The sequence below is a fragment of the Schistocerca serialis genome, chromosome 6 (assembly GCF_023864345.2).
Source record: "Schistocerca serialis cubense isolate TAMUIC-IGC-003099 chromosome 6, iqSchSeri2.2, whole genome shotgun sequence".
Taxonomy (NCBI): Eukaryota; Metazoa; Arthropoda; class Insecta; order Orthoptera; family Acrididae; genus Schistocerca; species Schistocerca serialis.
This window is the reverse complement of record NC_064643.1, coordinates 584,164,130-584,182,821: the sequence shown is the minus strand read 5'-3', so window position 1 is coordinate 584,182,821 and position 18,692 is coordinate 584,164,130.

The window sequence follows — 18,692 nt, the reverse complement described above, 5'->3', positions numbered from 1 at the left end:
TCCCCCTTTCGCCACCCGTCCCATGCATAGGAATGGCTCCGCGGCTTAAGTGGATGAGCGCCACCAATAAGCTGTTACTCATGCCGGTTTAGCCGAGCCCCTCTCCCAGCACCCGTCCCCCAGACCTCCACCGCTCGTCTGTGTAAACAAAGACGTCGCTTCCCGAGCACACGTATCGAACTGGCCGGGCGACGTCCTCGCCGTAGCGGTAAACACGGCGCCCTTCATTCGCGCTCGCCACGTATCTGTCGCGCCGTGCTTGTGCGAGAGAGGTTCGGCTCGCCTTCCAGCCGTCTGCTGCTTGCCCGCATGTACACACGCAGTGCGCAAATTAATTTCGTAAACGAGGTAACCGCCTCCACTTGGCCGTAACTCGACATTTCGCAACGGCTTGATGACCGCACCCCCACCTCGAAATAGCCCGTGTAGATGGGCTAACTCCTCCTACGCTTGCGTGTGCTGGTGGACGACTTAACGTCTTAGGTTACGTAATTGCGATTGCTCCACGATTTCCCTCGGTCCTTTTCGTATCATTTCAGTGCGTAACGTGCCAAAGAAGTTTTAGTCATACCTTTCGCGTAGGAAATGATGATGTACGTCACCTTTAATTTTAAGTGATACGAAACTGAGCAGGATGTATGAGACAGGCGAAATACTCTCAGATTGCAAGAAGAATATAATAATTCCAAACAATTACAGAGGCATTTCGCTAGTACCAGTTACATACAAAATTTTCTCTAAGGTGCTATTAAACAGACTAGAACCACAAACAGATCTGCAAATTGGGGAATACCAGGCAGGCTTCAGAAAAGGGAGATCATGCATCGAACAGATCTGGAACTTGAGAACACTTTTGAAAGTCAGACAGGCAAGAAACACTGTAGTTACCTTTGTGGACTTTAAAAAAGCATATGATTCCATAGACAGACAGACACTCTTTGACGTACTGGAAGAATATGGTATCGACAGAAAAACCAGGGCACTTATACAACAGACGCTTACAGACACTACCTCCAAGATTAAGTTCATGGGAGAAATTTCGGAACCCTTCCACATACACACAGGTGTCCGACAAGGAGACGGGCTCTCACCAATCCTGTTCAACATGGTATTAGACAAAATTATCAAGCAGTGGGAGGAACAAGTTAAAGGAATACAGCTGGGAAGAACACGTGAAACCAAAACAATCATAAAATGTCTGGCATTTGCGGATGATATAGCCATACTCAGCAATAATACACAGGAGGCAAAGGAAGCACTGGAATGCTTGCATGAAATAGCTGCAAAAACAGGTCTGCAGGTATCTTACGAGAAGACACAATATATGGAACGACAGACCAACAATGTACACACCATGCATACGGTATATGGATCCGTAGAAAGAGTCGAAAAATTTAAGTATTTAGGGGAGTACATACAAATGGGAGGATCAAACAAGGCGGCTAACATGGAACGAACGAAGAAACTCCAGAAGGCATACAAACTCACATGGTCACATTATAATAAGAAAAGCATATCGAGGCAGGCCAAACTTAGGCACTACAAAACAGTTGTATTACCAGAAGCATTGTACGCGTCAGAAACAACCACAATTGGAGCATCAGGCATCATAGACACAGAAAAAATAGAACGCAAAATTCTCAGAAAAATATTTGGACCAATTCACAGAGATGGCATACGGATGAAGCGACCTACCAAAGAGCTGTACCAGCACACTGACAGACTAACAGACGCGATCAGAAAACGCAGATTAACTTTCTATTGGCACATACAGAGAATGGACAACAACCGACTTACAAAGAAAATTTTTGATGTAGTAAACAGCTCAAGCAAGAAAACAAATTGGTATCATGAAATAGACGAAGACTTAAGGCAGATAGGGATCAACAGGCAAATGATAGGAGACAGGAAATACTTCAGAAACAAAGTTAGGAGTGCAAAATTTATTGTAAAGGAGAGAAAGAAGAAAGGAACATTATGGACAGAGCAAAGGAAACAGGAGCACAGCCAAAGGATGAAGAGATTTTGGGAAGAGAAGAGGAAGAAAGGAAAGAAGTGAAAATTGTGTCATCATGTGATTTTCGAGTTCAAACACTGTCCATAAGGGCAACAATGAAATGAATGAATGAATGAATTCCAATCAATAAGAAAGTGTAAAATTACCGGACTATCAGTTTAATAAGTCACGGTTGCAAAATACTAAGACGGATTCTTTACAGACGAATGGAAAAACTGGTAGAAGCCGACCCAGGGGAAGATCAGTTTCGATTCGGTAGAAATGTTGGAACACGTGATTCAATACTGACGCTACGGCTTATCTTACAAGATAGTTCATGGAAAGAAAAACCTACGTTTCTAGCATTTGTAGACTCAGAGAAAGCTTTCGACAATGTTGACTGGAATACTCTCTTTCAAATTTTGAAGGTGGCAGGGGTAAAATAAAGGGAGAAAAGGCTATTTATAATTTGCGCAAAAAAAAAAAGGTTCAAATGGCTCTGAGTACTATGGGACTTAACTGCTGAGATCATCAGTCCCCTAGAACTTATATCTACTTAAACCCAACTAACCTAAGAACATCACACACTTCCGTACCCGAGGCAGCATTCGAACCTGCGACCGTAGCGATCACGCGGTTCCTAACTGTAGCGCCTAGAACCGCTCGGCCACTCCGGCCGGCATTTGGACAAAAATCAGATGGCAGCTATATGAGTCGAGGAGCACGAAAGGGAAGGGAATGAGACAGGGTTGTAGCCCATTCCCGATGTTATTTAATCTGTATATTGAGCAAGCACTAAAGGAAATGAAAGAAAAATTTGGAGTAGAAGTTAAAATCCATGGAGAAGAGATTAAAACTATGAAGTTTGCCGACGATATTGTAATGCTGTCTGGGACAGCTACAGATCTGGAACAGCGGTGGAAAGGAATGGACAGTGTCTTGAAAGGAGGATTTAAGATGAACATGGAGAAAACAAAACGAGTATAATGGGATGTAGTCGAATTAAATCAGGTGAGGCTAAATGAATTAGATATGGAAATGAGGCACTTAATGTAGTAGACGAGTTTTGCTGTTTGGGAAGCAAATTAAGTGATGACTATTGAAGTAGGGAAGATATAAAATGTAGACTAACTATGGCAAGGGAAGCGCTTCTGAAGGAAAGAAATTTGTTAATAGAGAATAGATTTAAGTTCAAAATGGTTCAAATGGCTCTGAAGACTATGGAACTTAACAGCTGTGGTCATCAGTCCCCTAGAACTTAGAACTACTTAAACCTAACTAACCTAAGGTCATCACACACATCCATGCCCGAGGCAGGATTCGAACCTGCGACGGTAGCAGTCGCGCGGTTCCGGACTGCGCGCCTAGAACCGCGAGACCACCGCGGCCGGCTAGATTGAAGTATCAGGAATTCCATTCTAAAAGTATTAGTCTGGAGTGTTGCCATGTATGGAAGTGAAAGATGGACGATAAATAGTTTACACAAGAAGAGAATAGAAGCTTTCGAGATGCGGTTTTAGAGAAGAATTTTGAAGATTATATGGGTTCGGCTGACACATAAAAGAGAATACGTATAAAAACTGAACGCAACATAAATGTTTATTTAGAAGAAATGCTTCAGGAAAGTGCGACGTCTATCTGCCTACTGGAGTTTACTCATTTACCTCCGTAGATTTCTTAGAATCACAGTCTGCCTGAAACGACGAATAATGTGCCTCAATCTAGAAATGCTGTGCAAAAAGGCAGCAAATTCCCTTTAAGAGGTCTGACTGATACTACTGAATAAAACAAGTCAAAAATGTTTTATCTGTATGATCTGCTTACCAGATATTCAGGTTACTACCGCGTCCTCTCTAATACGTATTTATCGACGTAAAAAAAAAAAAATACTGTAGAGTCATAGTTGGACCGATCACTTTCACATACGTAACACATTCTCTCAACAGTAGTCAGTATAAATATAAGACTGACGAAGAAATGCAACTTTGAACAGTCAGTACACGGTTTGAAACTTCAACAATGGACGTTAGTTTCAGTCGTTTAGTTAGCTAAATATTGGAAGTTGGGAATTACGAGAGTAAAGCAAGCTGATTGGAAAGTTTTTGATAATCTGAAAGAGTGAGATAAAATTCTCTAAAATTCTTGAAGCTTCAAAAACTTTGGCCATCCCAGCTCTCAATAATTTTCCGAAGCACTCTAAATCTTAGCGAAAGTAGATTGCAATATTTCTATTAGAACTCCTAAACATGGATGCACTCACCGCTAGAGGCGAATTACGATTCCTCGAATCGAGCGCGCGTCTATATTCACTATTCTGTCTCTCTGAGTGGCTAGAACGTAGAATGGAATATGCTTCAGCCAATCAGCTTCACGCTTCACGCACAATGTGGTAACTTCCTTCCTTAACCAATGCCCAATTTCGAATCAGTTTCCAAATGAAGTACTTTCAGGGAAGCAAACAAACGGGAAATAATTTGTTTACTAGTGACAAGGCCGAAAGTAAAAATATTCTTTATGTTAAGCACACCATACCACGTATGTGACACTCTGATCTACTGCACAATATCATTCACACGCTCACTCATTTTAACATTGTTAAATAATGATAACCGAAGGGTTATCGCATCCAGGCGTTCCTCCAAAGCACATAATCTGCTACCCCTCTCGATGTTTCTGCAGAGTTCCATGCGAAAAGCTTTGCGGTTAGATCTCCACATAATAGAATCTTTCCAGAGAGATTGAAAATGGCAAGCAGGTCCTCTTCTTGCTGAGTATACCGTATGGCGATCTATAGAATGTATGTTCCCCTTAGTTAGCAGTCAAATTTATAATTCCCATTGATTTCATGCCTTGCACCACTAGCGAGTGAGTAGGCTTGCTACTATTGGTCTGCACACGAAAACTAATGGCTGATGCCACCGATCACGCAATCTACTGTATATAACAGCAAAACACATAAATGTAACTGATGACAACACTGCACACAAATATAAAAGCACATCGCTCCAGACGATACTTAAAAACATATGCAGTAACAGCTGTAATAAAATGAAAGAGAAAGACTGCTGAATTATGACCCTACATCATGCATATACTCTTCCTGTCAATAGCAAGATTAGACACACTTCCACATACACATTATTTCACCATTGATATCATAGACCTCTTAGGTGTAGCTTCTTATTAGTACAACAACATAAATCCTCTACACCACCGGTTCATTGCATTCCTGGCTCCATTAACCCCTACTTCTCACTACTCAATTCACGTGGATTTAAAAACTTTAATAAATAATCCACGGATCACCTACGTTAAGAAATCAGTGTAGCACACACTTCATCAACATTTTGGGTTCACTCCACCAGTGGCTCATACGGCATTCCTCTTTCCCGTTCTATCACACAGTATTCACAAGTAACCTAACTATGACAGAGGTTTGTCCACTACAGATATCATTATTCAAATGGACTCACGACTACGCAATAGATTTACAGAAATTCATTACATATTCATTCAATCACTCATTACCACGGAAAATAAGACAGGTTGCCGAGTGTTTCAACATGGGCGCTACTCTTACTTCCCGAACATTTTACTGTTCCTAATGTCTTGCTTGCCTTTCGACTAACAAATTCCTAGTATTTCAAATTCGACAACGTTATCAGGTATCACTTTTCTTATTCAAACAGGATTAGAATAGATATGAAAGAATTTATTGCGTCATTGCGCAGGTACCTACACCTTTTCAAACGTCTCTTTGTTCTCAAAAGTATTTTGTCCCCGTCAACAGGTTTATTGGTCTGAATTAATTCTCACGACCAGAATTTATCACAGTGTGTCATTATGTTACCCCTTGTATTCAACGAAGCTGTTGGACCTATACTCACATTCGCTTCCCATAACACACTCATTAATGCTAACTCATCTCACATAAATGTCCTAAAATAAACAGAAAATGTGCATACATGAAAAACACTATTTTCTACCACATCTCCAGTATATGTCTTCCCAGTACTAGCGATCTGCAGTACTCTTAAAGTGCAATCGTTTCTCAAACGGATTACCCACAAATACGCAACAAAGTTCATCGTATTACAGCTCTGCAGTCCCCACAACGCAGAACTGCCTTTGGGTACACCTCATTTCAATATGCAGACATACTACAACTAAGGAGGAGGAATAGGTTCTTGGAAACAGAAATTAAACACGTAATTTTTCAAAACACATGTCTACGACAGTTTAAAAGTTACACAAATGAAATTTCCATCGTTATCTATTAATTGCTTAATGTGTGTGCTGTCTTTCAATTCCTGATGTCAAACCCAACCTGTTGTCAAACTCATTACTTCAGTAAGACCTCCATAATACTATTAAAGAACCAGAAATACCCAGCTGATGACATACCATCTCTTTACTCTGTTTCACTATTTACATCAACATCGTGACAAACAAACAACTCGCCACCACTATAAATGTACAAAATTCCCTCGGTCATGATACCGTCGCTTGTGTACCATACTGTGAGGTGCAGAACGTACTCGTTCCGACTGCCTTTCGTCCTTGACGTCGAGGGCCCTTGGAGAATGCATAGCCCTTCAGTGGTGGTTGACAGAATCTCACCTTTTCAGGAGATATGTAGTTTGTGCGAAGTGAACAGGTTCTCGTCGGTTTGCACGAAGGTCGTAACCTATTTCCTGTAGTAAATTCTGAAACGCTCTCACATCTTGCACACATGTTCCGCTTTAGAGATGTCGCGCTTGAGCCGGTACTGTAACTTTGTCAGACAAATTCGTATCATCTCGGCTGTATCATATAGAATGCCCAAGAAATCCGTAGCGCAGCGGTAGCGTTATTGCCTAACACGCAAGGGGACCCGGGTTCGATTCCCGGTAGGGTACTGGTTATAAGGCGTCCTTCTTCACCATTTTCATCATCATTGACACGCAGGTCGCCGAAGTGGCGTCACCTAAAAAGACTCGCAATACGGCGGTCGAACCCCGAAGGTGATATCCCGGCCAATAAATGCCATACGATCATTTCATTTCCAAGAAATGATTATGTCACATCATTTCCTGGAAGTGTTGTAGCGGGCTCTGGTACGCTGGGTTACTCTATGTTTCCATCATCACTATCCCCAGCGTCCCTTGATAGTGGATCGCTTTATACCAATATTTACATCCAGAAACAAGGGCCTCAAACTGTTGTAGGTTTTACAGTCTCCCAAAAATAATTATTAGCCGTAGCGTCAGAATTGCCTCTCTCGTTCCTTTACTTTTCCTAAAGCCAAACTAATCGTCACCTAGCGCATTCTCAATTTTCTTTTCCATTCTTCTGTATATTATTCTTGTAAGCAGCTTCGATGCATGAGCTGTTAAGCTGATTGTGCGATAATTCTCGCACTTGTCAGCTCTTGCCGTCTTCGGAATTGTGTAAGATGCTTTTCCGAAATTCAGATGGTATATCGCCAGACTCATATATTCTACACACCAACGTGAATAGTCGTTTTGTTGCCACTTCCCCCAATGATTTTAGAAATTCTAATGGAATGTTATCTATCCCTTCTGCGATATTTGACCGTAAGTCCTCCAAAGTTCTTTTAAATTCCGATTCTAATACTGGATCCCCTATCTCTTCTAAATCGACTCCTGTTTCTTCTTCTATCACATCAGACAAATCTGCACCCTCATAGAGACTTTCAATGTACTCTTTCCACCTACCTGCTCTCTCCTCTGCATTTAACAGTGGAATTCCCGTTGCACTCTTAATGTTACCACCGTTGCTTTTAATGTCACCAACGGTTGTTCTGACTTTCCTGTATGCTGAGTCTGTCCTTCCGACAGTAATATCTTTTTCGATGTCTTCACATTTTTCCTGCAGCCATTTCGTCTTAGCTTCCCTGCACTTCCTATTTATTTCATTCCTCAGCGACTTGTATTTCTGTATTCCTGAATTTCCCGGAACCTGTTTTTACTTCCCCCTTTCATCAATCAACTGAAGTATTTCTTCCGTTACCCATGGTTTCTTCGCAGCTACCTTCTTTGTACCTATGTTTTCCCTCCCAACTTCTGTGATGGCCCTTTTTAGAGATGTCCATTCCTCTTCAACTTTACTGCCTACTGCGTTATTCCTTATTGCTATATCTACAGCGTTAGAGAACTTCAAACGTATCTCGTCATTCCTTAGTACTTCCGGATCCCACTTCTTTGCGTATTGATTCTTCCTGACTAATGTCTTGAACTTCAGCCTACTCTTCATCACTACTATATTGTGATCTGAGTCTATATCTGCTCCTGGGTACGCCTTACAATCCAGTATCTGATTTCGGAATCTCTGTCTGACCATGATGTTATCTAATTGAAATCTTCCCGTATCTCCCGGCCTTTTCCAAGTATACCTCCTCCTCTTGTGATCCTTGAACAGGGTATTCGCTATTACTAGCTGAAACTTGTTACAGAACTCAATTAGTCTTTCTGCTCTTTCATTCCTTGTCCCAAGCCCATATTCTCTTGTAACCTTTTCTTCTACTCCTTCCCCTACAACTGCATTCCAGTCGCCCATGACTATTAGATTTTCGTCCCCCTTTACATACTGCATTACCCTTTCAATATCCTCATACACTCTCTCTATCTGTTCATCTTCGCCGGCCGCGGTGGTCTAGCGGTTCTAGGCGCGCAGTCCGGAACCGCGGGACTGCTACGGTCGCAGGTTCGAATCCTGCCTCGGGCATGGATGTGTGTGATGTCCTTAGGTTAGTTTGGTTTAAGTAGTTCTAAGTTCTAGGGGACTGATGACCACAGTAGTTAAGTCCCATAGTGCTCAGAGCCATTTGAACCATTTTTTTTTTGTTCATCTTCAGCTAGCGACGTCGGCATGTATATCTGATCTATCGTTGTCGGTGTTGGTATGCTGTCGATTCTGATTAGAACAACCCAGTCACTGAACTGTTCAAAGTAACACACCCTCTGCCCTACCTTCCTATTCATAACGAATCCTATTCCTGTTATACCATTTTCTGCTGCTGTTGATATTACCCGATACTCATCTGACCAGAAATCCTTGCCTTCCTTCCACTTCACTTCACTGACCCCTACTATATCTAGATTGAGCCTTTGCATTTCCCTTTTCAGATTTTGTCGTTTCCCTACCACGTTCAAGCTTCTGACATTCCACTCCCCGACTCGTAGAACGTTGTCCTTTCGTTGATTATTCAATCTTTTTCTCATGGTAACCTCCCCCTTGGCAGTCCCCTCCCGGAGATCCGAATGGGGGACTATTCCGGAATCTTTTGCCAATGAAGAGATCATCATGACACTTCTTCAATTACAGGCCACATGTCATGTGGATACACGTTACGTGTCTTGAAAGCAGTGGTTTCCATTGCCTTCTGCATCCTCATGTCGTTGATCATTGCTGATTCTTCCGCCTTTAGGGGCAATTTCACACTCCTTGGACAAGAGAGTGCCCTGAACCTCTATCCGCTCGTCCGCCCTCTTTGACAGGGCCGTTGGCAGAATGAGGCTGACTTCTTATGCCGGAAATCTTCGGCCGCCAGTGCTGGTTATTTATCAAAATTTAGGCAGTGGCGGGGATCGAACCCGGGACCGAAAACGTTTTGATTATGAATCAAAGACGCTACCCCTTTTTTTTTCGTTATTGATCGTTGTGTTTGGTCGTTGCAGGCGTCGCAAGATATCCTGTTCAAGTTCGGTGGTTGATCCTTCCACTCAGTTTTTTTTATTACAGAGGCCAACCGGCTCTCTGACCGAACACGCTGAGCTACCGCTTCTGACTTGGCTTCTGACTTGGCCCATCACATACCAAACTGTTGTACAGAGAAAATTACATACAAAACCACCACCAGGAAGAAGAAGAAATGGATGTAGACAGCTCAGTTCTCGCAATCACCCACGTTGATCATTAGACTATTTAAATATTTTTTTCAGTGATGGAAATAAAGGCCAGATAGTTATGTTTTCATATCAGATTATAAATAGTGCATGAGACGTGTCAGTCCAGTAATGAACTGCAACATATCAGTGGACAGCTGCGGCGTTCCATGCAATGTAAAGTAATCTAATGTTATGCGTTGTAAGCGCACGAAGCCTGATCGAAATATCCGTAGAGGTTTGTTGTAATCACGGGCAGATACCTGTGGAGAAGTAAGTCATGACTCTTTGGGACAGCTTCCATGGACCAGAAGCGGGAACAGATATATTTTCGTCATGTTAGACGCTTTTAGCCACTTTGCATGGTTATTCCTTACCAGGGGTACGTCCGCTGGTAACACTATTCGTCACCCGGATGGTATTTTTTCCTTCTTTTGGTCCATCAAAATTCTAGTCAGTGTAACGCACTGGCATTTCCATCTTGGGAGTTCCACAAGATTTTCTTTGGTAGTGTGATAGCTCACGTCACCATTGTTCCGTATTTCAAGCAGCCGTCATCTCTGGAAAGGGTGAACTGCGCATTAAAATCTGTGTAAAATATTTTTCATGGCCATTTGTAAACAAATTGGGACAAATCCTTGGTGTGGATTAACATTGGCTTCAGTTCAGCGACAGAGCGCTGGTTTTATATGCGCTTGTTTTGCAGAACAAAAAGTCAGAAGACCCGTTTGATAATTCCAAAGACAATACCACCACTAAAGATCGTCTGTAAATGCGTAGTATTTTAGTCCAGAATGTTTGGTTCGTAAGAACACAAGCTCCTTGTAAACAATAGCCAGTAGTTATCTGAAGTTGGCCTAATAAGCCGAAAACTAGTTCATACAAATAAAAACCAATAGAACAAGAAACCGCCTAAGTGTTATTCAACCCTCAATAAGCATATGTTTGAAACTACGCTTAACGTCAGCACTTGACGTAATCATTCATTAATCCGCGACCCACCCAGATTCACAAAAGCAAGCACTTCGATGCTCCGTAGACTTAACACAGTTCAACACACAAAAAAAGAAACTCCCTAAGAGAACTTGACTTAATAATGCTGATAGCCAAAAACAATGGTTACAATGGTATCATAACCACAAGGCTAAACAAGAAAATTAAAAGAAAATAAAAACAAAATACAAAAGCGCAGATCATAACATACAAAACTAAACACAATCACAAACACTTAGCACCGTAACAGCTACACAGAAAAATCAGGAAAATACGAGAGAAAACACAAGATGGTACACAATGACATGCGAACAGAAAATGTTTTATGTCAGATACAAAGAGTAACAGCTACACAGAAAAATCAGGAAAATATAAGAGAAAACAGAAGACGTTACACAATGACATGCGAACACAAAGTGTTTTATGTCAGATACAAAGAGTACATGAGAGCTGCAGGTATGGAACGAACCAGTCCACATTTACAGAACACCAAAGAGAACACAATCACTAGCCAACCTCTACAGAAGAAGACATGAGAAAATTTGAATAAACACTAAAAAACTCCATCTAACGCTGCAAGAAAGTGACCACATACAAAAAAGCAAATCATTAAACATAACCCTGTTGAATGATTAGGTATACATAACAAACAACTCACTGTTTACCTTAATAGATAAAGTAGTACAATAAAACTCCAAAAGGTAAATGTCTTCACAGTAATAACATACATCCTCTTTCCCACCACTCTTCCATGAACCACTCCACGAAACATTTAAACCGAAACTCAAATCAGCTGAACACCAAAACCTTCAACTACAGTCTGACAGATGATACATTCACATTCAACTTTCTACGACTCTCCCTGACTCATCCCACACACACACACACACACACACACACACACACACACACACACACAAACAGAACAGGAATAAACAGACATTAGTTTTCAGCACACATTTCGTAAAGTTGGACACATGTACGTAGGTAAATAAACTAAATTGGAACAGACGAAAAGTGAAGACAGTAGTTACGATTTTAAGTCACAGTTTTCGATCAATTATCTACACATAATGACGGAAGAGTAATAGGGCCCCGTAGTAAGTAGCGCAAAGAACGTGAAAGCTGTGAAGAAGAAAATTCGTAGCGTGAAAATGCGCTTACGTTTCGTATGTAAAGTTATAGTGCGACCTCCACGCATGTCAGAGGAATCGCAGACCCCAGACAAATATTCGAGTAACTGTAAGTAATCTGTTATTTACATAAAAAATAAGATGCCAACTGTTTTATAGACTACAAATACCATATATCAAAACAAAACTGTATCAGTCTATGTTCCACTGAAGATGCATTAAAGTAAAAGGCGAACCGCGTCTGGAACGAATAAAATACACTGCAGCAGGAAAAAGACGTTTTTCTTATTTACAATACGAATACGTCCTACAGTAGTTTGAAGAGCGTAATGGTGAAGTCAGGTTGATCTGAACCAAATGGAACAAGTCTAGGAAGCTATCGGCACCAATTCCGCGCCCACAAAGCGCCGGCCTGTAATTTACGGGAATTACCTGGTGCCGGGTTCGATTCCCGGCGGGGTCAGGGATTTTCTCTGCCTCGTGATGGCTGGGTGTTGTGTGCTGTCCTTAGGTTAGTTAGGTTTAAGTAGTTCTAAGTTCTAGGGGACTGATGACCATAGCTGTTAAGTCCCACAGTGCTCAGAGCCAGCCACACCTGGTGCCATGTATCTCCGTAAAAGTACCAAGAACTTGTGGAATTCAAGCCACACCGATTCGCCGCCATATTGCTTCAGAACATTGACCAACACGCTATTCAGCAATTGACCATAAAGCTTTGGCTAATCAGTGCGTGCATTACAGTGCTCATAACAAGAGTTTAAAATCTGCGCTTTCGCTTTAAATTACAGTGCACCGTAGCACTAAGAAACACCTGCGCTCGTAAATTAATCCTGTAAGTTGCATGCGCGAATTTGCGCACAGACAGATCCACGTAGATCGCAGTTGTGAGGGGCGGGTAATTTCCGTGAGGCAGCGCCGCTGCCAGAGGCGGTGCAACTTGTGGTCCCGCGACGCCGGGGTAATTGATATTTGGCCGCCTATCAGAGTGCGCTTCGTCATCGCGTTTAAGCATCTTCTCATCAGTTATAACGAGGAGCGCTCCGTGAGTAATGGTCTCGCCATGTAAATGCGGTTCTGCGGCCACGCCGTCGCGGGAGCAGCCAGTGATGCATGCGGCGGCAGATAAGGCCACCTGGCTGCGCTGCGCTGCGCTGCCCTGGCCGGCGCGGTTAAAACCGCCGCCAACGGCGCGTGGGACGGCGGACGGCGGACCGTGCTGGCAACGACGCGAGTTGTCATACCAGACTGAGTCTTAATTTTCTGTACAATAGTCTCCGCAATTCAGGAGGAAACATGAAGAATAGTGGATACGAATCATACGAACTTTGTACTCTTCTGGTCCCACTGCGTCGTATGCTCGTATGTCATGTAAAGACGTTATACTGTATATTATGTCATGAGACCGAGACGCTGCCAAGCGATCATTGTAAGCAAAACCACCCCTTCCTCCCCTCTCCACGACTTCTATCTCACCATTTATGGCCGTCCTATCGCCCTCACTCCCCCCCCCCCCTTTTAAGTACCTTGGCGTCACCCTTGACCGTCGCCTCTCCTGGACCCCCCATCTCCGGACAATCCAAGCCAAGGCACGCTCCCGACTCCGTCTCCTCAAGCTCCTTTCCGGCCACACGTGGGCTCTGGACCCCTCCACCATTCTCCACACCTACAAATCCCTCATCCGCCCTATCCTCTGCTACGCTCATCCCTCCTGGATCTCCGGCCCTCCTACCTTTTACAAATCCCTTCAAATCCTAGAACGCCATGCACTCCGCCTCGCCTATCGCATCCGCCACCCCTCCCCCACGCGGATCCTCTATGACCTTATTCCATTCCCGCACCTCCTCCTTTTCCTCGAACAGATACGGATACTCTACACCTCCTGCAAACTTGATCCCCCTCACCGGCTTGTCTCTCCCATCCTCTCCCACCCACGTCCGCTGCCGTGCCTGCATTCCCACATCCCACCTACTCTCCCTCTCTCCACACTCCATACCCTCTCTCAAGGTGGCTTCCACCAACTCCCCCTCCCTGATGATGCCCTCATCCCCTCCACCTACCCCACCTATCAACTTTGATCCTCGTCTACCGCACCCTGTGTTTTTCCCGAGGGCACCCTCTCTCCCTTCTCTCCCTCCTCCCTTCCTCCCTCCCTCCTCCCCCTCGGCTTCCCCTACCCCCCTACCTTCTTTCCTCCCCATCTCTCTGCCACTGGCATCCACACACTCCCCTCTCCCTCCTCCCCCCCTTTTTCCCCCTTTTGGCAGGTCCCTGGACTCGTACACGTATAGTGAACTTTCGTGCACCGGAGATCATCGCCTAGTGTTTGTGTGTGCCGTCGTGTTCGTGCTCAAGTGTTCCAGTGTTTAATCGTTTGTGCTCTCTGTGCGTGTCCACGTGTCTGAACATTTTTATTTTGGACTCTGCGCCCTTGAACGGCTCTGTGTGTTTTAATTTTGTATGTCTACGTTTGTATATCCACCATGTCTGTACTGCTATTGTCTTCTGTTGTATCATTAGTTTTATCTGTGGCCGAAGAGCGGCGTAGTATGCCGCTGTTGGCCTACTTGTATCAGGTGAGAAATTAACAATAAAGAAGGAAAAAAACAAGGCGCTGCTGTGTTCGATTACATTTTTTGCTACAATAGACCTATTTCTGCATGACTGCCATCTTCTGATTATTCGTGGAAATACACAGTTTGGTGCAATATCTTGATTTTGAATTAGATACTTTCATGTATTACACATGAAGCTCCAAAGAAACTGGTATAGGCATGCGTATTCAAGTAAAGAGATATGCAAGCAGGCAGAAGACGGCGCTGCTGTCGGCAACGCCTATATAAGAAAACAAGTGTCCGACGCAGTTGTTAGATCGGTTACTGCTACCACAATGGCAAGTTCTCAAGATTAAAGTGAGTTTGAACATGGTGTTATAGTCGGCGCAGGAGCGATGGGATACAGGACTTTCGAGGTAGCGATGAAGTGGGGATTTTCCCGTACGACCCTTTCACCATCAGTAATCTGGTAAAACATCAAATCTGCGACATCGTTGCGGCCGGAAAAAGATGCTGCAAGAACAGGACCAAACACGACTCAAGAGAATCTTTCAACGTGACAGAATTGCAACCCTGTAGATTTCAATGCTGGACCATCAATGAGTTGCTACAGAATCATACGGCTTCAAGTACCGTGGTTTCCCGCCACTGGCACAGCAGCCAGACAAAGTGAAAATGGCTGAATAAAGTACCGATAAAACTTGATAGTGTGTGGACCTCTGCTTCCCATAGTTGAAGATTGTTGTAATAAATGATTCAGACATCAACGAATGATGGAGATTATAGCATAGATTTGAGACTTTCTGGCAGATTAAAGCAGTGTGCTGTACCGGCTCTCAAATCTGGGAAATTCCCCTTTCCTTGGCAAGTGTTCTAGCGATTGAGCAGTAGGAATCATGAATGGATAGTTCAATTTGTATGGCTCTTGTCCGCGAATGGCGAATACCCCAGGTACGAATCCCAGACAAACACACAATTTTAATGTGTCAGGAAGTTTCAGGTCAGTGCACACTCCGCTGCAGAGTGGAAAACCGTTATGGGAGCTATCGTATAGATGTCGAAGTGAAATAAAATGTGGGGAACCAAAGGGGTAAAAACTGCATATAAATCCAGTACACACTGGTCCATTCATGTCTTGACACTCTCAAACTTTTCGCCTACGCTTAATAATGCACACCAAAAGTTAATCCATGGCCGACAATGGGTGGCTTGTATTTAAGCTGGAAAGCCAAGTATTTTTGCTGTGGTCATCTATCCGGCGCTATACACATCGACATGTTTGGGTTAGCTGCTTCAATTCCTCCTGTTTTCCCTGGTTCATAAGTGCGAACTGGCACAAAATTCCGGAATGAGTCAGTTTTATAATTACAGTCATATACATTTGAGTGAAAAATATGGCAACAAGCTCACTATTTGCATCACCCGTCGAAACCTTTTTTTTTTTTTTTTTTTGTCCTTTTACGATCACTGGCGATAATTGACACGAGGAAGAAAGGATGGGACCAATTCATTAAGATAGGTCTTAAATTAGAATAACTGATACTTTTCTTTAATTAACAGCCCCTTGGAAATACATAATACATCACAATTTCATTTTCGCTTCCCATTGTCCGTGATTCCTTACCATTCAGTGCTGTTCTTCAAATGTACATTCTAAGAAATTTCTTTCTGAATTTAATGCCTATGCATGATATTAGTGGACATTTCTTGGCCAGTAATGCCCTGTTTGCCTGTGATAGTCTGCTTTGTACCTCCGTCTTGATTCGTCCGTCATTGATTATTTTGTTTCCAAGGTCGCAGAAATCCTTGACTTCATTTACTTCATGAAAACTAGTTTTTATGCCAAATATCTCTGATCTTTCTCCAGCTACTTCTCATTACTTTCGCCTTCCTCCGGTTTACTCTTATGTTGTAGTCATTAGACTGTTCGTTCAACAGGTTCTGTAACTCCTCTCCACTTTCACTGAGGACAGTAACGATATCAGCGAATCTTATCATTGATATCCTTTCACTCTGAATTTTAATCCCCCTCTTGAACCTTCCTTTTGTGTCCGTCATTGTTTCTTCGATGTATACCTGTATATTTAACAGTGAGGGGATAAGGCTGCGTCCTTACCTTACATCCATTTAAATTCGAGCGCTTGGTTCTTGCTACTCCAATCTTAATATTCTCCCTTGTTACTTGTCATGTAATATGTTACCCATCTTTCTCTAAAGCTTAATGCTATTTTGCTCAGAATTACTCTTACAAAGTTTTACATTATCGGACGCTTTTTATAGGTCAGCAAATTCTATGAGAGTGTCATGATTTTTCTTCAGACTTGCTCCCATTATCAAACTCGGCGTCAGAACTGTCTGTGTGGTGCCTTTACCTCCAGAGGTGTAAATACAACGCTCACGAGTGATATACCTCAGCCTCTTAAGAATTTAAAACCGACTTGACATCTACCTTACTTAACAATCAGAGTGTATCTAAAAATGTAGATTACTGGTAGTAAAACCATTAATTACCGAGCGAAGTGGCGTAGTGGTTACCACACTGGATACGCATTCTAGAGCACGACGGTTCAAACCTGCCTTCGACCATCCTGATTTAGGTTTCCCGTGATTTCCCTAAATCGCGCCAGGAAAGTGCCGAAATGGTTCCTTTGATACACCACGGCCGATTTGCCTCCCCGTCCTTCCCTAATCCGAGCTTATGCTCTGTCTCTAATAACATCGTTGTCGACGGGTTGTTAAACACTATTCTCGTCCTCCTCCTAAAACCAATAACTGAAACAGAAATTCATAGTGGTTAAGGAAGCTGTCAGTAATATGACCCAACCTTAAAAGTCAAACCATAAGGAAAAGTACTAGATCTACAATTTTGCTTCCGCCGTTTTTTCCGTAGTTCGGTGCTTTATTGTGAAAAACTTCCAAAACAATTATGATTCATAGTATTGCCCATCGCTGACCACTACATTCTCCCATCTTCCGGTGGCGGAAGTAATGGGCGTCTTTTGTGGGGATCCATGAATCGATTCAATTTTGCACTTGTTCATGTGATCGAAAGTGCTAGTCAGCCAGACTGTATGCCACTGATCGAAAAATGTGGTAGAGAGAACAACGTATGGAGAATACGGCGGGAGAGATAGGACTTTCATTTCATGTGTATTTTGACGGGTTTTGCGACATGGGATCGAATGTCAGATTCCTTAATCGGGCAGGTAGTTAGTAAACTTAAAAAGGGAAATGGATAGGTTAAAGTTAGATATAGTGGGAATCAGTGAAGTTCGGTGGCAGGAGGAACAGGACTTTTAGTCAGGTCAATACAGGGTTATAAATACAAAATCAAATAGGGGTAATGCAGGAGTAGATTTAATAATGAATAAAAGAAATAGGAGTGCGGGTAAGCTACTACAAACAGCATAGTGAACGCATTATTGTGGCCAAGATAGACACGAAGACCACACCTACTACAATAGTACAAGTTTATATGCCAACTATCTCTGCAGATGATGAAGAAATTGATGAAATGTATGATGAGATAAAAGAAATTATTCAGGTAGTGAAAGGAGACGAAAATTTAATAGTCATGGGTGACTAGAATTCGAGAGTAGGAAAAGGGAGAGCAGGAAACATAGTGGGTGAATATGGATTGGGGGAAAGAAATGAAAGAGCAAGCCGCCTGGTAGAATTTTGCACAGAGCATAACTTAATCATAGCTAACACTTGGTTCAAGAATCATAAAAGAAGGTTGTACACATGGAAGAATCCTGGAAATACTAGAAGGTATCTGATAGATTGTATAATGGTAAGAGAGAGATTTAGGAACCGGGTATTAAATTGTACGACGTTTCCAGGGGCAGATGTGGAGCTCTGAGGGATTAAGTAGTCAAGGCAGCAGAGAATCAAGTAGGTAAAAAGACGACGACTAGTATAAATCCTTAGGTAACAGAAGAAATATTGAATTTAATTGATGAAAGGAGAAAATATAAAAATGCAGTAAATGAAGCAGGCAAAAACGAATACAAACGTCTCAAAAATGAGATCGACAGGAAGTGTAAAATGGCTAAGCAGAGATGGCTAGAGGACAAATGTAAGGATGTAAAGGCTTATCTCACTAGGGGTAAGATAGATACTGCCTGCAGGA